Consider the following 23,317-nt stretch of genomic DNA (forward strand, 5'->3'; position numbering starts at 1 on the left):
TTATGTATTTATAGCTTTCAGCAATAGATTGGCATGCATATCTCAAAATTGACCTTTTTCATTTTATCTCACTATTGCTTTCCTGCCGTCCTTGTGTGACCTTCTGCACGAGGTGTGGGAAAGGGAGCAGTGCCCCAAAGCCTGGAGGGATGGTACCGTTGTTACTCTGCACAAAAAGGGTAACCCACAAGACTGTAATAATTACAGAGGAATCACTCTCCTCAGCGTTCCCGGGAAGGTGTTGGCGCAGATTCTCCTGTACAGGATTAGAAGTCCCATGCTGGAGGTTTTGCGTGCGCAGCAGAGTAGATTTGTCCCGGGGAAGTCCTGCTCGTTGTATATTTCAACTCTCCGATGCCTCCTGCAACAGTAACAAGAGATGAATATACCTGTCGCCTGCTGCTTCGTGGACTATGAAAAGGCATTTGACAGTCCTCATCGTGAATCTCTGTGGCAAATTCTGCTAGGCTATGGTGTCCCACGGAAACTGGTCGCCGTGATAAGTGCTCTCTACACCAATACAGAGTGTCGCGCGAGAGCAGCCGGAACATCCTCTGACCTCTTTGAAATCACGTCAGGAGTCAAGCAAGGATGTGTACTTGCGCCCTTTCTTTTTATCATCATGATGGATTTCATAATGCGTAAAACGGTTTGCCCCGACAGTGGGATACGTCTACATCATGATGACACAACCGATATATGCGAAGAAAGACTATGCGACTTGGAGGTTTGCGGTAGGCTATGCGGAGTGTTTGACTCGACGATCGAAAGGTTGGACGTGACCGTGAACAGGCTCGCCGCGAACTCGAAACGTGTGGGTCTTCATCTGAATGCGGCTAAGACCAAATCCATGTGCAGTGCTGCATGCATCGACGCCGACACTCCTCTCCGGGTTTCCGGTCTGCCCGTCGAGCTGGTGTCCAGATTCAAATACTTGGGTGCCACGGTTGCCGATGATGGTGGTATTTCTGGTGAGCTTGGAATCTGCATGGGTGTGGCGGGCTCTGCATTCAACCAGCTTGGAGTCACATGGAGGTCAAGGCTGTATTCTGTGAGGACCAAATGTCGTTTATTTAACGCGTACGTGCTACCTGTGCTCCTGTATGGCTGTGAGACATGGCATCTTACTAAGCTTCAAGAGTCTCGGCTTTTGAGCTTTGAGAATCGATGTCTCCGCCGAATCTTAGGGGTACATTGGTACGACCGCGTTACAAACACCCGAGTTCGTGAGCAGACACAACAGCCTTCGGTGATTGAAGTTATCACGAAGAGACGATTTACGTGGCTGGGACACGTATTCCGGATGCCGCCAAAGAGTGCGGCACTTCGTACCCTTGTGGCACAGCCTCAAGGGTTCCGTCGCCGTGGCCGGCCCTCCCTCATCCTGCAGCGGTGCTACAAGAGCGACCTACGTGCTGCAGGTCTGACATGGCGGGAGTCGCAGGAGTTGGCTATGGACCGAGGGAAGTGGCGCCAACTTGTGCTTGCCCTATGCCCCAATGTTGGGACGTGACAGGGTGGAAGAAGAAGAAGAAGAAGATTTCTTTCAAGTAGCGATATGTTTATTTGGCGGGTGTCGCAGGTTATCTGACTACAAAGGCGGCTCGGTAGACGAGAAAGGTTGGGAACAAATTTTATATTATGCAAAGTGCCGATAACTCAATTGCATGAATAACTTTATATAAAACACAATATGAAATTGCTAGAAATATTCGGAAGCCCTTAATTTTACCTTCCCGAATCCTGGAGTTCCACGGAACACCATTTAGGAATCACTGCACACAATACGCAGCCATCAACCATAGCGATAGTTAGGGGTCCGCCAAAAATTTTGGTCTGGGGGCCCACATCAGGATTTGGACGCCATGGTATCAGTTATAGGTAAAATCCATTGTGGATCTTGTCCGTCTCCCAAAGGTCTCCCATAAAAGATTTTATCTCCATAATATTATATGCCTACTAAATGAATCATATTATATTAAATTTGTAAGGGGTATTTTTCGATATAATATTTTTATTATCTTTACATGTCACTGGTCCAAATTCAAAATGCTTTATTTTGATATCCACTCATTTTATACAAGATTTCACAAAGACAAAAAGGGTCGCAAATACTGTCACTTCTATATTATATGCATTTATAAGATTTAAAACAAAAAACAAACGAATTATTCCTATTCCATATTTTGTCACTTAAATTATATTTATATGACAATTTATTCTCTAATGCAGTGGCTGCCACGTGAAATTTAACTGTGGCAGAACAGCAGAGCAGGCAAGACATTTGAACATTTTAGTACATAGGTATCTATTTATTTTAAAAATAATGCAAATGGAAATTCGTCAATGCCGCATGGCTGCTTCTAAGTTTACATCTGTCAACTGGCTTCGATATTTGTTTTTTATGAACTGCATTACACTGAATGATCTTCACAGTATACAGTAGTAGAAAAAACGACAATATTAATAAAGCAATTGTTGCCAATTCTTTGAATTGACTTGATTCTTGGTCAACGTATAACTTCAACCAAAAATTTTCAACCGTGGTATTACTAGTAATACTTGATCATGACTAGCCCAGTTAATTAAATTAAATACTGAAAATGATGTTGGTGGCCGCAGAAAAATCCTATGGTGGGCCGCACATGAGAACCACTGATCTAATGTCGGAAAGTGTAATTTTTAAAATGTATTTTTATTTATTGATTGCTACGATAACCTGTCGGAACAACTCCTGTGTACTGAGAAATTTAAAAATGTATTTTCTCTGTCTACTTATACTTATATGATAAATGTATATTCACTTTTTTCGAGCTTAGTTAGATCTAAGAATTATTACTTATCTAAAAAAATTGCATGTCGAGTGGGCATGGTAAATAAGCTGCTTCAAATACATTCAAATCTACTACATCAGTATATGCAATTATATCGAACTGATTGGACCGACTTGCAGACATGTGATGGTATTATTGGTACAGCAGAATAACTTGGGTGACCTCAGAAAGTTTTAAATGTAGGTACCTATCTTCTCTGTCGAACTATGATACATTTTTATTCAGTTTTTTTGAACATTATAGATCTAAAAATTCCCATCTAACAGAAATGCGTGTGAAGTGGGCCAGCTAAACATTATTAATCTATTTAGATACATATAGGTAGTTTATGTAACAAATAGCAAAACTCACACCACACCACATTTTTTTCCGTATGGAGTTATTCCAGACGGCTAGTTTATTTTTTATTACAACGTTTTTCTTAGCTCGTATTCTTATTTGTCCGGTGGTTGTTTGTCCGGTACAAATCTTGCAATCGATTTTTAACTAACTTCCCGACTAGCTAGACATTTGAAACTTTTAGAATATATCAGAACACGATGCCAATGCATTTTTTAATACTTTTAGCCATCTTTAAGTAGAATTGATTTCATTTTCAGTTAATTCTGTTTTGTATGAAAAGTTATTTCGGAAGAAATCCATAACAAGAAAAACTATTATTGGTTGCTAAGTGGGTCCTAGCAACTAAATTATTAATATTAATATATACGTGCGTTACTATGGAAATCAATATGACATTTCAGTATTATTTCTATCAAGTACAAATTTTTTTGATCGTTTAAGCTAGTCAAGTCAAGTTTATATGATTCAACAGAAAATTTAAAGTCGTCGTATATAAAAAGTTCTTTTTATCTTGTAATTATTTTAATTTATACTTGAATATGGAAGCGATTTGAGTAGGTATAGCTTTTTTTGTCCGCTCTATTATTAAATATAAATTAATTAATGTGACTACCAATTGCAGTAAAATTAAAATAACATGCGATTTTATAGAATATTAGCATAGATTTACAAAATAAATGTAGAGAGAAAGTATGATAATATGTTGGGAGGAAAATTTTCTCTTTCAGAGTGACATTTTTCCGTGCAAAAGATATAGGGTGGTAGGAAAATGGCGAGCAGCACTGAAGAATTTCGTGGCTAATTAAATCGTTAAAGTGAACATTAAAATTCCGGCATGACGTCCGTTCTGAATTGATTTCTACACAACTCCATCTTATGAGTTAAAAATAGACAATCACAACACAAAAATATTGATGATTTCCAAATCAAGGGGGCCAAACATAATGTACCTAATGAATTTATCGCGTTTGCTTGGCTGGGCGCGCCGATCAATTCCGCTCAGTGTTGCCAATCGTATTACAATATAGTATTAAACTATTTTTTTTATTCAACTAACAATTCACAAAATTTGAGAATTTAACATTCTTTATTGAAGATATTATACAATGTGGAAATACCTCAGAAACATACATATTTGAAAAAATCTTGAGTGATTCACCAATTTAAGGATGGATGGATTAGTAAGGATGCAGGTGGTTAAATTTGTAAAGTACATTAACCGGAAACCGATGGAGACAGGTTCGAGTCCTGTCTAACGTCATATCTTTTGCGTGTTTCTGAGAGTTTCCAAATTATTTATATGTTCAATATATTATTAATTTCTATTATAATTTTGGTTCTTGTAGCATGTATGTGTGAAACTAACTGTGTTTATTACGCATATAATATTATAATTTTGGTGTGTTCGAGGAACAACAATATTGTAGAGTATATTGAGTTTGCGTTCAACCAGTGTGTGCTTCCCGTGATCACATATGCGTGTGAAACATGGACCCTAAGTAAAAGAGAGATCCTAAAACTTGGAGAAGCAGAACGTGGTATGGAGAGGTGCATGCTGGGCATAACGCGAAAGGACAAAAAGAGGAATGAGTGGATAAGGAAGCAGACAAGGGTTTGCAATGTAATAGAGTTTATTAAAAGCCTTAAATGGAGATGGGCTGGACACATAGCTCGAAGAAGAGACAATCGTTGGACAAATCTAGTCATCCAGTGGTATCCAAGAAGTACAAAACGTCTGCAAGGTAGACCTAGAGGCCGCTGGATCGATGAAATGATAAAGTTCTGCGGATGTACGTGGCAACGTAATGCACAGGACCGAGAGGAGTGGAAGCAGCTTGAAGAGGCCTTCATCCAGCAGTGGATAGATTCAGGCTGATGATGATGATGATGATGATGATATTGAGTGTGCATCAATATACGAAAATTGAAAGATTTCAATAGCTTTTAAAATGACAAAATCTTTTATTTTAAACAGATTAATAATGTGTTTGCATATTCTAAATACTAGGTACTAATGTTACAGTCGAAATTGTATCAGAACCTAATAATATGTAAGTACATACCTGCATGCTTTTATGATGAATTTTTTCACCAGATATACATAATAATACTTTGTACAAAATGGTATATCCTCGTTATGTCTTGTCTGATGGATCACAAAAATACCAACGAGCGGGTCGTTGAATTTCAAACGTGGATAAGGGTTAATTTGGATCTAATATAGGTACATGGCACAATTTGCAGACAATTGACGCGGTGGTGGCTCTTGCTTGATTCCAATTCGCGACCCGAGAACTACAGGGTTCTAAGTGGACAACTGCAGCAAAAAAAATTATGGCCAGTTGAAGTTTTGGACGCTTGTATTTTGTTAATTGTGAATGTTTTCAATTATGTTTTTGATTGAATATATCAATGATGGTACTGCTATGGTGTAACTATCAATAAAACTACGTTAAAACTAGTGTTTAATAGTTAATTGTATGTATCATAAATTCTGTTGGAATTATGTCCACCTGAAAGTCAAACAAATCGCCTCTACTACAAGGTTCTAACTGAAATTTGTATGGAAATCCTGATGATTCAGGATACATAGATTCACTTTGCATGTTAAAATAAATAAAATTCTTGAAAGTTATCTAATATAATATTTTTTTCGGAGAAAATGTATTGAAATTGTTGGAAAAATGGGAAATTTAGAAAAACTCAAATATTTTTTTGTAATTTTTTGAGAATTATGTTGAAAATATAATTTAAAAATACAAAACTATTGGTAAAAAATAACTTCCAAGAGGGCATCGGTTATTTTTAGCATAAAATAATGATATTTTTCATTGGATACCTGTGTTGACGCACCGCAACAGTCAATTTGCAGTGCCGTGTGTCTTGCTCCTGAAATGTTTAAATACAATTTATTATGTGTAATATTTTAATGATAACTATAGAATCGTGACTTTGAAGCGAGAGGAGGTAAAGACCTACGAAATTGGCTATTGGACCCAGGGACGATTTTCCATATGAAGGTGACGTGATCGCTTCGTAGATAAACAAAAAATATACAATCGTGTATATTTATTACACTGTAAAAATGTCAATCAAAAAATTATAGAAAATCTCATCAAGCGGGTCTCAAATCTTTCAGCGCCTCGGCCTAAAATCGCTACTGATGTGTCCTATACTACAACAGAAACAGAAAAGGATATTTTTGGAAGAATCATTTTTGAAATATTGTTGTGTTTCTTTTTTATGGTAACTATCTGTTTCGTGTGGAAAATGCATGGACATCAGCAAAATGTAATTAAAGTATTGAGAGCATACTTCAGTGAAACGGCAAATAATTTTCAGCAATAGGTTGGACATAATTTTGCATGCGTTGTCAGTCGGAGAGCGATAGTCGGCTTGCCAGCACGTCAATTTGTTTTGTGATGGCGTCGGAGGACTTAATTCTTAAATCGTGTAAAGATGACCAAACAATGTTACGTATTTACTCGAAAAACAAAACATGTCAATGAATATATTATTATTATTACTTGAATAACAATAAACATAACATTAAATGGACGCATGTTGAATTTTTATGACAAATTATGTTTTCTTCGTCACGCGACGTTTCCACAATCTGCGCGTCGCGTAGTCACGATCGTTTTCGACCGTGCCTCAGCTGAAGTATAGCCTTAAGTGTAATTATTTGGAATTTATTTTTAGACTTATAAATGTGTGAATCAACCCACAAAAACGAAAAAAACTAAGTTAGACGTCATTTCATCGCTATTAAATATACATTTTTTCAGGTTCAAATATCTTGATAAGTCTGACATTCGTGAAATACTGGAAGAAACAGATATAGGGTTTTCACCAGATAACAGTGAATACAATTCTTCAAGTGATTCATCTAATAAATTATCAGGTATTTTGCTGAATAAATGTATAGTTTTTTTTTAAATTTTATTTTTAACGTTAATTATCTCAGGACTGAATAATTGTGGGTTGGATCAGTCTGGTTCTGGTCCACACAATAATGTGGCAACACTGGCTCCGTTGCAGTATTTTTTTCTGTCCAGTTTGCATTTCATCTGTTGAGTAGAGTGAACGTGTGCTAGTGGCCATTGTCGAAAATCGGAATATAAGCTGTCTGTCTATTTACGGATCGTCTTGTCTTCTTAAAAGGTAAACAAACACTGTTAATGAACGTAAAGCAAACCATTTAACGGACCCCCTTTTAACATTTTTTGCTATAAATATTTACAAATAATAGAGTCGAGTGCATGGGCGAATGCCCACAAAAAATAAACAATGATATATCAAAGTTTTCTTGGTGAATTTTCATATAGACAACGATTCGAACGAAAGTGTCTAAAGAATTATTTTATATATAAATAATATTAATATACCTATACATATACATTTGATTTACCTGTGTTGACTTTTATATTATTTTTACGTTTTATATTAATAATTAAAACTGTCCTCAACTTATGATTGTAATAAGTTCACCAATTTACCGGTACTGCTCGTACTAGTACTGTACCAATTTAGTATTTACCGCAGAACATATTAATAAATAGAATTCAGATAGGCTATATAGGCTGTATATATACACTATATTTTGAAACAAGGTTTTGAATGTGATATAATATTATAGACGTGAAATAGTGTGTGTTACGACCTTCAAATACGCCAATATTGAATGAGCGTCAGTGCATAAACCGAGAGCAGTCGTCAGAATTAAGGAAACACGTGTTTAAGTTTATTCCATATTCTTCCACACTCGAGATCGGATGCTTGTTACGCCACATCCGTTATGTATTTCAGTTCCCATTAATTCTGTGTTCCTTCGTATTTACTAATTTAGTACCTATTACATAAAAGTTGAGTATTATTATAATATACTTGCCACAATTAATAACTAACGTGAAATATTGAAATTTACCTTGCCCATTCTACGTGCAAGGAATGAGAGCCAAATGTTACATTCATTAATTTTGAAAATCTTCCGTAATCGAATTTGTAAATTAAACATATTGACGTGACAAATTTTAAAACATTTGCGATTTTAACATTATGCTTGTGGTAAAATAACATATGGCTATGGGCGCGAACATAGAGTTTAGTATAATTATTGTGGTTTAAAAAGGTTATTGTCATATTGTTTAATAATTATTTAAATATGTACATTTGTACATTATAACACCACAATAATAATAAATTCTAGGTAACGAATCAACCGAAGTGACGAAAGGACACCGCATGATTAATTTTATTATTAATTTCAGTATTGGAAGGATTTAATAATTATTTACTTTGACGCTAACAATATTGATATAAGTATCGATACATATTGTAAGTGATAATAATATACATTCACATCACGTCGGCTTGAATTAACTCTGCCACACCAACATAAATGCATCCTTTTTTAAGTTAAACTATTTTTTATCAACTAATATATACTTACACAGAATTAAAAAAAAATGCACCACTCTTTATTGAATGTAAATAGTTTAGATTTAGAACACCTCAAAATGTAGGCCATTAGAACAATATTTTTTGATTTGGATAATATGTAGGTATGTATATCGGATTATGGCCCATACACAATGAATAGTATTCGAAATTATGTAGTTGCATCCAATTTTTTCATCATAAATGCATTATACAATTTTATAAATAAACAATCATATACCTAAGCAATAAAATGTGGATTTTTACCGATGTGGTGATGCATGTCCAAGAATAGAATATTTTGTATGACGCACACAGTGACAGAGTGACAGTGATAGTGCATACATAGTTATTTAAAACGTATTTTTTTTTAATAATATTGTAGACTAATTTAATAAGACAGGTTTATACAAATCAGTGTTGCCCACCGTACTATTATTATAGTACAATCATTTAATTTTGATTCAAGACAAAAAAAAATCCTGTTCAGAAATACTACAACTTTTACACACTTGTACTATTTATTATAATCAGCATAGGTACAAATTATTACAAGATAAAAAGTTCTTTTTATATACCACGTTTTTAAATATTCTGTTGAATCATATAAATTTGATAATTTTTTAATAAAAACTTTTTATTGTACTTGATAGAAATACTGAATAAATATTATAGAATACAGAAATGTCATTTTGACATTTCATATTGATTTCCATAGTAACGCACGTATATATTAATAATTTGGTTGCTAGGACCCACTTTGCAACCAATAATAGTGAGTAGTAAATATTACTTTTAACGAATTTTTTCCGAAACATACAAAACATACAAAACAGAATTAACTGAAAATGAATTCAATTCTGCTTAAAGATGGCCAAAAGTATAAAAAGAATGCATTGTCGTCGTGTTCTGATATATTCTAAATGTTTCAAATGTCTAGCTAGTCGGGAAGATAGTTAAAAATCTTGAACAAACAAGAAAAAATTTTACTGCACAAGAAAAAATCTGTACCGGACAAATAAGAATACGAGCTAATAAAACGTGGTAAAAATGGCAACGCTGATACAAATTCAATTAGAATAATCGTTATTACAAATATTTTTTCATCGGGTTTATATCGTGTGTACTTGACTTTGTCTTTAGGGTGTTAACATACGTCATATTTAGGAGAAGCTGTTAGCAATTTGATCAACCCATCGAATCAATGCTCTAGAATCTAGACCAGTGTCTGTCAAACTTTTTACCTGATGGTGCACTACCGAAGGGGAATTTGTTTCGTGGCCCACCAAATAAATATCACAAACAAATAAAAATACTTAGTAATGGACAATTATAAAATATATGGATAACACTTTTATTAGTGAGAAGGATGCAATTGATTTTGGGAATGGATTTTATCAAAACGCGGCTCTAAATTAGATAAACAAAACTCCTCATCGTAACGTTACTCCTCATCTTCTTTTTTAAACTTTTCCGTTTTTTTAAATTTAATTTCTATGACCGCCGAGAAACCTAATTCACAAACATATAACGATCCAAACCACAACAGAGATTTAATGGCTGTAGTTGTAGCTAATTGAATATATTTACTCCAAACCGAAATCAAAAATGCTGACAAATCTAGCTCAGTAAATGTGCCTTCTTTTTCAAGACTATTAGATTTTCTTCCACTGTTAATGTCAGGAATGTACCATTGTATCTTGTGAGCGGATTAATGACACTCTATTACATTATTCAGTCAAGAGATGGAAAATATTTAGATACGGTAAGTACGGTTACCCTATACCTACACCTGGAACATCTCGTGGCATACATTTTGGCAGACTCTTGACATTGTAATTATTATATAAAAGAAATAGATTGTATTTAACCACAGGGTTCGAACCCACTCGAACCCATGAATTAAATGTGTGGATTTACTTTGTCCGGAATGGGAAATAATTTATAGATAATGTGTGTACTTAATTCTTACTACATTTGAACAAAACGTTTCTCAAAATGATTTGATTTGTATATTATACGAGTATATTCTTTAAAATTCCTTAGGTTTATTGTAAGGTGTAAACACTGCAAACAGTCGGAGTTCAACATTCCAAAGGCATAGGGACCGTTCCGTGTTTTATCCAATACAGATAAAGCTAAATTAGTGACTTGTTCACCGGCCTATATAAATCAAAGGCTTAAGTTATTTTTGCCCACTGGTGTGTTTCACACAGATGGAAATGGGAAAATATGTTCAGAAGCTTTGTCTATGTATATGAAGACTTGAACGTGAGTTCTAAATTATAATATATATATATATATATATGGGTAGCTAACATGGGCCTCACAATTTTAAGGAATTCAATTTTCTCATCTCATTGTTTGTGCAAATTTATATTAAAGAAGAGTGTTGATTGTTGCGATTAGAATTTTATTAACCCTATCTGTAAGTGTAGCATAATGAAAAAGATTATTAAATTTAGTGTATTTATTTGAACAGGTTTTTACGATTAATTCTATAGCAACTTAATCAGGCGTATCCAATCCGCAGCTCTAGTCCAAAAACCCAGTTTTGTCTTTTAATTTGAAAATCTTAATGAGATTACGGACGGATTTGTCGATGTTGGACGACAAGACACTTCACTTTTCACTCGATGTGGCGTTTAATTTTCAAATACTTTTAATAGCCTCGTAATTCCTCTGAAAGGTCATGTATATAGTTGGTATCTGTATTCCATATAATATTCAATATTTCATGATTCGTTTTAGCGGTAATTACATATTTTCAATTGATCTGTAGATAAATGGTTTTATCACGGCTACGATAAATTAATATTAGGAATAAAAACGAATTACTATATTTACTTGTCTCTTAGTGAATCATACTTTTCAAAGCAAAATCACTGATATCCGAATGATTTTAGTTGATAAAATTAAAAAAAAACTGTAATACAAAAGAATGTGTAGGTACATTTTTTTAATATCGAGTTGTAGTTTGTTATCTCCAAAATATAATCGAAGGTTAACTAACATGAGACGATATTCAAAAAATAGTTAACGTGTAATATCAGATAACTAGCATCGAAATCTGTAAAGATTGTAGTCACCAACAATAAAATATACTTACATAATAATATTATATCTGTAGTCATTGATAATTTATGATAACTACAAATTTAATATTTTCGACGTAGGTTTATCATCAAATCAAACTATTGAAATAGGTAATAAAATTATATATTTTAATTTTATAATTAATATAAGCAAGATTTGAGAAAATTTAGTGTCTATTAAAATAATGATTATGTACTTACTTCACCCTGTCACACCCCAGCATTATGGGTAACGTGACCATTTATTTTTTTCCTCGAAACGGGACATCTACTACATTTTAGATAATAGTATGTGTATTAAAAAAAACGCATATTAACTTCATAGATCTTATTTATTAATGAAAAAACAGCAATGAACACGTGAAAATAAATAATTTACGTGGTCTTATATTTTTTCTGAAGAACAAAGTATATATTTTGTTTTTGATTTCAAATAAGAATGAAATTCTTGGCAGGACTTCTTTGGTAATTAGCATTGCTTTAGGGACTGCGACTTGAAACTGAGTTTTTTCTTAAGTAAGAGAAAATACCCTTTCTACCGGGGCTTTTCTATCGTTTTTTTGATTTTTCGCGCCTTTTTTTGAAATTGTTTCCATGGGTTACTCCCTTTCTGAAAACGATACAACTCCATCCACAACTATCGCGTCATCACTAGAATCAAGTTCACCAGAAAGACCGCCATCGTCGGTAACACCTAAGTATTTGAACTGTAAGTTTCCGGTCTGCCCATCGAGCTGGTGACCAGATTCAAATACTTAGCTGCCACAGTTGCAGACAAAATAATGATAATACCTACATATTATATGACTTGTTGTCTCGTGAGACTCTCGTTTTTAGATCTTTCGGAACTTTCAGAAAACCGCAATCGATTCGTATTAAATTGATATAACAATACCGTATTATGTCATAGTATAATTTTGCATATCTGCCTACTAACTAATTCTATAAGGAAATCCGTGCTTTGGAATTCAGATGTATCCACGCTATAAAACTGAATAATCAAAATAATCAGCATTCGCCCACAGAAAGTACGTAAAGCTGTAATATTATGAAAATGTATTTTCATTTAGTAGGTACATGGTTTCAAAATACTTTGTTTTGAGTAGGAAAAGTGCATGGGGTGGTTAAACTCTCCCCCGCCCCTGTCTGGCGTCACGGAGGCGCGTCATTCTGTTTTCCACGAATTGCGAAACTCCCAAAGAGCGTGAAAGGAAGAAAACTATCGATTTTCCGACTCTATTGTATATTATATTATTTATGCAACGAGGTTAACCTTTTAAACGAACAATACTCAATCCTAACGGTTATTTCGAATTAACGTAATGCATTAAATAAGATTTCGATAATATTATAGATAGACTTTAATGGTTTATATTGCTTCTTAAATTGAATGAACACCTAATTATACAATACAATTTATTCGGTAGTAAAGTATTGTTCATTTATACCAATGACATATTATATACGCATTTTTGTAAAGGAAGAAAGAACACTTTCGACGTCATCAAAATAATATAACCTTTTCATTAATTCGACATGATATTTACTAACCACATGCCAGAATCTTATCATATTCTTGGTAACGGTTGACAACATAGTTTAACCTTTTTAAGCGTTTAGTTAGTATATAACATGAATTATTCCTATATTAGTTTAATTTAACGTGTATCTACAATCTCGTTAGTTCTTCAAAAAGTTTCATTGCAATATTTTGTTATTATGATAATGCGCTTCAGTTGTCGAAATGTCAAGCAATCTATTATTGTAGAAGTATCATGCTAGGTTTATACGTATCTAATGAATATAAATAAACAAACTATTTTTAGAAATAGTCATTCGTAATATATTATAATATTAGGGACATACTATTGATGTGGAATTATGTGTAGGTATCACAGAAATGTTTAATCGTAAAAGTGTATTAGAAATCGGCAAGCGCTCATACAAGGGGAGGTTTTCGGGTCTGGACCCACCCCCAGAAAATACCTACAAATTATTTAGGTAAATGGAATATATTATCTCTTCTTATTCTTCGCCGGGATTTCATGACTGAGGGTCGTGGCCCAGATGATTTGGCAGTTGAATAGCCCAAGAACTGGTTTGTCCCACTCTTCTCGGTATTCTATGGCCGCTATAAATTAGTGTAACTATCCGGGGGGGTATCCAGTGTTCTTTTTACGACAAATAATTTTCAACAGTATGTGGAACGAAATTTTGCAGTCGTCGCCAATCGGAGACTGACGGTCTACACAGCGCGGACGACACAAACGGACATTAACAATCCTATAACCGTTAAGCGACAACCACTTGCGGATGCGACAGCTCGCAATAACTTGTAGGTGAACAGCCTTAATTATTATACCTGCAGGTCAGATGTTTATCGCTACACTCAAAAAGTGCGGAGTATCTGGAAATTGGGGAAAATACCTGGAAAAGTGCGGTATTCCGTGGACGTGGTAATTGTGGAAGTCAGTGGCATCTACTAAATTTTGTTAACCCCAGCCCCTCCCGCTGCCTTAAAAATTGATAAGATACATTATTAAACTCCCACGCGCCTGGAAATAAGTCGTCTTCATTTTATTGATTTCACTTGGTTAGAGAGAATGAAGCAGATGAAGATTCTTTTAAGTGGATACCATTGTATTAAATAAATATAATAAAAAACATAAAATTAATTTTACATCACTCAATAAGCATTATCAGTTTATACATTTTGTACATTTTAAATTGCTCACCTGAAAAGTTGCTATTATTGACATATAAAGTGTTCCATGTTTTAGTACTGGTTACAAGTTATCGTATCGTTATTTATAGATAACATTCATAATTTATGAGACTTTATTATCAAATTAATTACATCACTGTTTCATCAAATTAATACTTAAGTACTTGAATTTATAAAATAAGTATCAGCTAATATTATTTATCTGTAGGTACTTCTTCAGGATGTGGTCATTTTTGTGAGCAATATTAATGAAAAATATTTTTATTTGGTAAAAAAAATAACTCAATTGTTATTATCGGAGTTCAATATAATTCTTTGATTCTTATCTGGAATACTTAAAATAAATTTATATATTTTTTTCCTGTAAATTTTGTAATTTTAAAGCGTTGATTAGAAAATCTCATATGACGTGTTTATTATCTAGTTTTTAGAAATATCGCGTGATAAAATTCCTTGTGAATGTTTAAAATTTATTATAATTAATTTTAACTACTTACCTATATAGATCATCATCATCATCATCAGACTGAATCTATCCACTGCTGGATGAAGGCCTCTTCAAGTTACTTCCACTTCTCTCGGTCCTGTGCATTGCGTTGCCACGTACTTCCGCAGAACTTTATCATTTCATCGATCCAGCGGCCTCTAGGTCTACCTTGTGGACGTTTTGTACTTCTTGGATACCACTGGATGACTAGATTTGTCCAACGATTGTCTCTTCTTCGAGCTATGTGTCCAGCCCATCTCCGTTTAAGGCTTTTAATAAACTCTATTACATCGCAAACCCTTGTCTGCTTCCTTATCCACTCATTCCTCTTTTTGTCCTTTCGCGTTATGCCCAGCATGCACCTCTCCATACCACGTTGTGCTACTCTAAGTTTCTGGATCTCCCCTTTACTTAGGGTCCATGTTTCACACGCATATGTCATCACGGGAAGCACACACTGGTTGAACACTTTGCGCTTTAGGCACAGTGGAAGGTCACTTTTGAAGATATTATTCAGGCGGCCAAAAGCACTCCAGCCTAGCTTTACTCTGCGAACAATTTCATCAAATATACATCCATCTATAGACACTTGTTGTCCTAGATAGATGTAGCTTTTCACCTGTTCGAGCTGAGTGCCATTGATGAGGATCTCTTTTTAGCCTGCAAAGCAGTTGAACATGACTTTCGTCTTTGTTACATTTATTTTCAAACCTACTTTGTTGCTTACTTCAGCGAGTTCCTGCATTCTGCTTTGGAGGTCTTCTGAGTCTTGCGAGAAAATTACTATGTCATCGGCAAAGCGCAGATGACTCAGGTATTCTCCATTTATGGGGATTCCTTTGTCATTCCAGACAAGTTGCCTGAATAAGTCTTCAAGGGTAGCTGTAAATAGTTTAGGTGAGATTGTATCACCTTGTCGGACTCCTTTGCTGATAGGAAATCTGCGCGATGGTTTATGGAGATTTACAGATGCTGTTGCGATACTGTATATATTATTGAAAATATTTATATAGCGCCCAGGGATTCCTTGTTTTCTGAGTGCGTCGAGTATTGAACATTTCTTTATCGAATCAAACGCCTTCTCATAGTCTATAAAATCCATGCATAGTGGCAGTTTGTATTCCTGGTACCGCTCTATGATTTCTCTGACGACTTGGATATGGTCCATAGTGCTGTATCCTCCTCTAAATCCGGCTTGTTCTCTCGGTTGGTTCTCGTCTAGTACATTTTGCAGACGGTTTGAGAGAATTTTTGTGAACGTCTTGTAGAGAATAGGGAGTAGACTTATTGGACGATAATTTTCTAGGTCTTCTCTGTCACCTTTTTTGTTAAGAATGACAATGCTGGCATTTTTCCATACCTCTGGGACATCCTCTTTGCATATGCAGGCTGTGAATAATTGTGCAAGTACTTCATTTGCATCCTTTCCCGCTTTTTTGAGGATATCTATCGTTAAACCCTCTTCCCCGGGGGCTTTCCCACTTTTCATGTAATTTAAAGCATGGGTTACTTCCCAGGATGTGATTTCGGGAGTATGGTCTTCCGAATTTCCATTTCTCTGAAGATCTAAGTCTATAGTCGTATTGTCAGTGTCATCACTGTAGAGATCGCTGTAGAACTTTTCAACTCGGCTTAACAAAGTGTTCCCAATTTCTGACGATAGAACCATCCTTTGCTTTTAGTGCTGTGATTTGACGTTTTCCTATCGACAAGCATTGCTTGTTTTTGTTTAAACTTCTGCCTGCTTTCACAATTGCTTGTATGAGGTTTACATTGAATTTACGAAGCTCTTCTCTTATCTTCCTTCGGAGGGTTTTGCAAAGTGATGAAAACTCCATATCGTTTTGTGCCTGTCTATCGCTCTATAATCGGCAATATAAAAAAAATAAACATCTACATAGTCACCCTCTGCAATAAATAATTGTCAATCACAAACTTAACACATGATAATAGAAACAAACATATTATAGTAGGTACCTAATATGCATTAAAAAGTGATAATTATTATTAAGTGCAAGGGTGTTAATTATTATGACTTTAAAAAACTGATAACTCCCGACGCCAATAAATAAATTATTCACGTAAAGGCCAATAATTGCACTGAAAGATTTTCACACAGATCGTTTGTCACGATCGGGAGAGCGATCGGGGAAGACGACCTGCTTGAGAGTTTGTCGGTGTAATTTGATCTTTATTATAGTAACATCACTTAAATTCCTTAGTTGGTACTTGGTAGCGTCGGCTTATAATGTCAAGGGTCCCGGGTACGAATCCCAAGTCTATCAAATTCATATATTATTTTTCAATGTGTTTTTTGACCAGAGTATGGACCTAATGGTTTGAGCAAGTGGCTTTTCTTGTCAAAAGCAATCTCTTAATACAACCTCCATGTCCTCCACTCTGTGGATGTCCATATGATCTTCGTAGAGTCTGACATGGTAAAACAGTACAATAGTGACTAGATCACTCGTCTGGGAAGTGAAAAATGTATGCTCTAATCCCACTCAGTTCAATACTTATTGCGATTTTTTAGTATGTATGAACACTGTTGACGCTTTTCAGAATAGTGTAGATAGGTACCTACCTATTTTATATTCAAATGCATTGAGTTTGGACTAATAAGGGTTTGAGGGGCTCGAAATGGACCGGAGCGCACCGGAGCGCCGTTCCTGTTCGTGAAATCGGTACAATTGTCGCTCCGTGTCGTGGAAAAAATAATTTGACCGAATGAGCTAGATAGGCCATATAAAAGAAAATCTAATACACTTATCTTTTATAAAAAAAACACATACAATCAATTGATAACTATCTGAATGTCTTCAGAAAACTGTCGACCGCTCCGGTTCGTAAATTTTTCCATTTCGAGCGCTAGTACCCTGTAGTAAATATTATAAAACAGTAGCTGTTCGTAGAGCAATAAAATGTTTAATTAAAGGTGTGTTCATATCTTGCCGCACCCTTCATATGTCACGCTGCCGTATGGATACTCGTCGGAAACGTTTATTTTTTGATAATTTTATTGGAAGGTTAAAGACACGATTACTGTTGGAGGCGATAAAGGCTCCATTGACATGATAATCAGGCATGAAGTCATACTACGCGGCCATCACGTAACCTTGCTTGAGGCAAGTGAGATTCTTTCTCAATTAGTTCATATTTGCGTATTCCATCATCAAAATGATTCAGTGTAAACACGTCATATTATTATTTTACGAATGCGATAGCTGATCAATGTATGTATGTATTTAATATGTCCATATTTGCTAGGTAATTATTTATTTTTCATAATAATATTAACATGCAGCGTATAATCAATTTTTAGTCTTAATCATAAATGAAAGAGAACAATAATCATAATTACATAACAGTACAAAAAAGTTAAATGAAATATTACAATAATATTAATTAAGTAGTAACAAGTAGTGATAGTAACTGATGAGTGATTAGTAAGTAGGCTTAGGATTTTTAGGTGCTAAAAATGAATAATAGGTACCTTAAATATGTAGATACGTATACCTAATACATTGGAAAATATGTTATTAAAATTTCATAATTATGTGCTAAAAACCAAAATAGGTGCTAAAATTTAAGTGAGTATTACAATAAATCATGATATATATTTCAACATTTTAATTTATTATTTATTCACAAATAGAAAACGCTTTATTACAATAAATAATAAAATAAGGCTTCAAATTTTCGAAAGTGAATCTTTGACGAAATTGTCAATTGAAATCAAATGATCCTAGAAAATTGTTATACATGGAAAAACTTCTTTCCACTTCTACAGATGTTATTATTGTATGTAAATGAAACTATTTCTGAAGTAGAAAAAATTGAAACATCTGAGGCGTCATGGATTTTCCAAAACAGCTTTAATATTCTACAGACTTCAAAGTCCAGTATTTTTATTTAAAACACTATTTAATTTTCTACTTATTTGCATTCCAATTGGTTCAGGAAAATTTTCTTATTTTAGCAGAAGTTTCGTTTAAAATATTGATTTGCTCCACTACGTGACTTTGGAGATGATTCTAACATTTTAATTATGTTTACTAGTGTTATTGTGAAAATATGTGCTTAAACTTAAAATATGTAACTATCCAAAAATAGGTGATAACAAATAGGGCTTAAATATTTCAAAATTGTCTGAAACAGATAGTTTTGATATTTTGTTGTGGGGCCACTCAATAAAAAAATTTAAATACCTAACAATCCTAAGCCTAGCGATGAGTCATGAGATGACAGACGAAGACAATGGCGACACTACTACTTTCTTGACACTCTCCAATCTACTACAAAACAAATTAATTACATAATATATTTCCATGGCTTTCAACGGATAAAAGTTTACTGACTTTTTTAATATGAGCATTGGATCAATGATAATAAGTAATAACAAAACGAATTTAGTGTTATCAACTTAGTAACTACTTACCTATTACACGCATCAAACAAATAAGCTACCTGTGTATGATTACTAGGCATTACAAAAACCTAACGTAATGCAACAGATTATTTCCGTTTCCTCTTGGAAGTTTGATCCAAACATTTTTGCGCGTTTTCTTTTTAAACTGATAACAACTTTAAAGACCGTATCACATTCAGGTTAACAATACTGAAAATCGTGTGACGTCATTTACGAATTACCCGTAATTTGATTTAAAATACAAGTCTTACTACCTGTCGACTAATTAATTTACTCGTAGGTAAATAATGTAGCTTTTAAGAGTTCACTAGTTATTGAAATCACTCCAGCTTTCAATATTGCAAAACAAAAAAAGCACAGTGCCCCAATTTCTCGGTTATTCTGGAGCCGGTGTTATTTAGTATTCTGTGTGCGAATAATTTATAATGCGAGTAAGCAAGTTTAGTGTGTCTCGGCAGAGTCGATCTGGGTCAGGGCTACAATGGCCGGTGTTATAAAAATATTCTTCAGCTTCATTTTACAATACGCGGGGAAATTATGTATGCAAACAACCTCAACACAATATCCGTCCCATGGTAAATAAACATCCATTATGACAACACGATATAACATATCAGCGCATTCAAAAACAATATGTACGCATGTAGTCTGTTAGTGGTAATGTTTTTATTAAATGAATATTATTCAAGGGTAGGATAATGTAGGCTTGTCTGCCTGTCGATATCTAACCAGCAGTGACGTCCCATGGGCGTAGGTAGGCCATGCGTTGATTAGGGATGTGCAAATTTTGGAATGAATAATAACATTGCAACTATTGAAAACAATGACGGGTTTCCATTTAGTCGATTCATTAGAAAGTACCTACACCTTAGTTTATAGAAATAACATGGGTGCCTCCAAACCTACCAGTGCCTCAGACCTCCACTAACTAAAACCATCGCTGTTTGAGGGTATAAACCCTCAGTAGATGATAATAATATTTTCGTAATTTTTTCAAGATTTTTATTACATTTTGTCAGTTTAAGATAGTAAAATAGGTAGGTATGCACCTAACAATTAGAGACTAAAAACGAATGGGAGCGGCATTATAAGTCTGCCTAAGGGCGGCATTTTGCCTTGGGACGTCACTGTTAGCCACAGAACTGAATATTATGAAGATACTATTATGAATGTCCTCAAATATTACCAATATTGCATACGCGTTTCATATATGTGAGAAACTTTGATGCGTTTATTATGATATATGTATTATGTAACTATTGAAGATAACGTATTCTTAAACACGTGTTTAAGTTTGTTCCATATTTATCCTCACCCAGAAGGTAACCTACTGCCCTTATTTAGTATTATTCTAATTAAGACAAGCAGGCATGAGTGCTAGTTGTTTTATATTTATATATTAAAAACATGTATATACCTACATATACTTAGTAAATTCTTTTTAACCCTACATCAGACCATGAGGCACAATAACAATAGTCAAGTAGTGTAGTTAGTAATAGAAACAATTATAAACACCCAGATTGAGAAAATCACATAAATATATTCTGACATCATCGGAAATCAAACCCCGAGCTCCTGAATGAAATGTCAACACCTTACACCAGTGGCTAAGGTGGAGGTCGGTCTCGGGTATCGCGCCCGCGCACAAAGTCCACTATGTTGAAGAAGTCATACTTAATTACGACAAATTTTAACTATTGGCCTTTTAATACTCACTGAAGCGTTTCCCAAATTGAGATCCTATTTGGCGATCAGCTTTTGTATTTTAAATCAAAGTAGGTAGATATTACTTTAATTACTAACCGAAGTCACGGATCACTCCAAGATTTTTGACTCTTTAAATTTATGTCGGATCTTAACGGTCAACCTCCACCCTTCACCACTGCCTTACACACTTACTAGGATCAAATGCATGCATTTATGTGGTTTATTTATCAGTAGGTACAATAATAAAATAAATCATATACATTTTAAATTCCTTGAATTTTCGTCAAAGATATGTTATCTATCAAATTTATCAGTAATGTCGCATTCGTAGATTAAATATATAAATACTATCACATTGGTTACCTAAGTCAGCAGTTATTAGATTACATAATAGTCATCGTAAAGAGTAAAAAAAAACTTTATTACTTAATTATTATTACTATTAATACTTTGGACGCTGAAGACGCACCCGGCGCGTAATAACCAGGCGGCCGATCGATGTAATTAACGTGCATTTTAAAGATGGCAATTAAAAAATCATTATCTAGTCAGCAGCGAATGAGTTTTAATATATACTATCATGGGCCCCACATCGTGAATCGGGCCCCCAGGATAGGATCGTTGGCGGGCCCCCCTACCAATCGCTAAGGATAAAGGCAGTGTGACGCTCTACAGTAGCGTTTTCCAAATGGTGTAGGTACGCGGTAAAATTAATGTCTATGTTTAGTGTTTTATTGTATATTTTAATACATCCATTTGAATTATGGAGATGTGGAGTATTGATACACAATTTAAAATTGTATCGTACAACCACATAACTTTAAATAATATCATTGAAGGCAAAGAGCGCCGCAAACGACTTTTTTTACTATTAAACCAAATTTGTAATGTGTGTGTTATCTTACTTAACTGGTCGACTCGCCTCGCCGGGCCCCTCCCGAGCCCGAGCCCCCAGGCTAGAGCCCCGTCAGCCCCCCCCCCCCTTGTGGGGGCCATGGATACTATTAATGTATTATAAACACACTTTGTCACCACGTTACTATTTTTTTTTGTATATTTTTTATTGTAATCACTAATCAGTTACTTATCACAAATTTTATACGTATTTTATCGATATCTCTTCAGCAGGAATTGGGTAGATTAAACCAAAAGGGCTTCTCTCCATCACTTGTACGATTAGCGGCGCGTTTCTTTGACGCACATGACGCAACCGATTAGTCAAAAAGTTATTAAATTATATCGAAATTAAATAAGACGATGAGTATTTCTCGCAACCTAAATCTAAAATATTACCTAAAGCATACCAAAATTCCTGCATTTATTATTTGGTAAATTAAAATAGATTGTTATTTTTTATTTTAGTGGTTCTCTAAATCAGGCAATGCGTCCGGCTTCTACGTCACTAAACGCGCCACTATATACGCTGACATGCGCGTAAAAATAATGACAGTTTTGAGGGGGTTTTAGGTGCATTAGGTATACGTTTTATTATATTATATCAGTAATGTCCATAGGCAACTTGCCACCCAGATTTACCTTGCAGATTTACGATATCGTCCTCTTTAAGCTTCAATTACATTGAGATTCTTTACGAGCTGTTTGTTGGCGAATTTATAATCTGCCTGTAAAGTCGCCCAGTGTGATCATCGAACATGTTAGCTTGTTCGATGAGTACACTGAGCGACTTTACAGGATTATAAATTCGCCAAGAAACAGCTCGTAAAGAAGCTCAATGTAATTGACGCTTTATTGGTATTAAATTCTCTGTAAATTTTGTATGTACCTATCTATTTACCTATTTTATTATTTATTTTCGGCTATATACCTACAAATATACCAAAAACCTTAAAATTACATACAAAAACCCTTGTAAAGAATTCGTTTGTACGACAAACTGCCATTGCAATGTATTACAATGGGTATAACAATACAACAAAAGTTATGTTGTAAGTGTTTGCTATGCTTCAATTATTTTTTTCAACTAAGATGTCAATACATTCTATTGAAGCGACCGCATCGTCTGCTTCACGGAAAACCGACACTGCTCTCAATAGTTGTAATATTTATGTTCACTCCTTAATTTGCCGCCCCTATGCAATGCATGACCTGCTTAGTCTAGTCTCATGGAGCGTCACTGTATTATATTAATAGAATGTACTGAGGACCAATGTTTCAATTAAAATATTTATCTTATTTGATCTAATTTGAACATTTCATAGAGTGATAAGATCTTTTGCTTCTTAGATACCCAATTAT

The 23,317-nt window shown here is 34.5% G+C and overlaps 1 protein-coding gene across 1 annotated transcript in view; it reads left to right on the forward strand.

Annotated features, from left to right (window-relative positions):
• The first annotated feature begins 7,232 nt into the window (after window positions 1–7,232).
• The window catches only part of LOC147064604 (uncharacterized), a 30,415-nt gene continuing 14,330 nt past the window's right edge, over window positions 7,233–23,317 (forward strand). The window contains exon 1 of the mRNA XM_085957512.1: window positions 7,233–7,340. The gene's annotated coding sequence lies outside the window, so the exon portion shown is untranslated. The remainder of the gene's footprint in view (window positions 7,341–23,317) is intronic.

This window comes from Rhyacophila brunnea, unplaced genomic scaffold (assembly GCF_057557595.1).
Source record: "Rhyacophila brunnea isolate RB1 unplaced genomic scaffold, BYU_Rbru_1.0 scaffold_7, whole genome shotgun sequence".
In the NCBI taxonomy this organism is placed as follows: domain Eukaryota; kingdom Metazoa; phylum Arthropoda; class Insecta; order Trichoptera; family Rhyacophilidae; genus Rhyacophila; species Rhyacophila brunnea.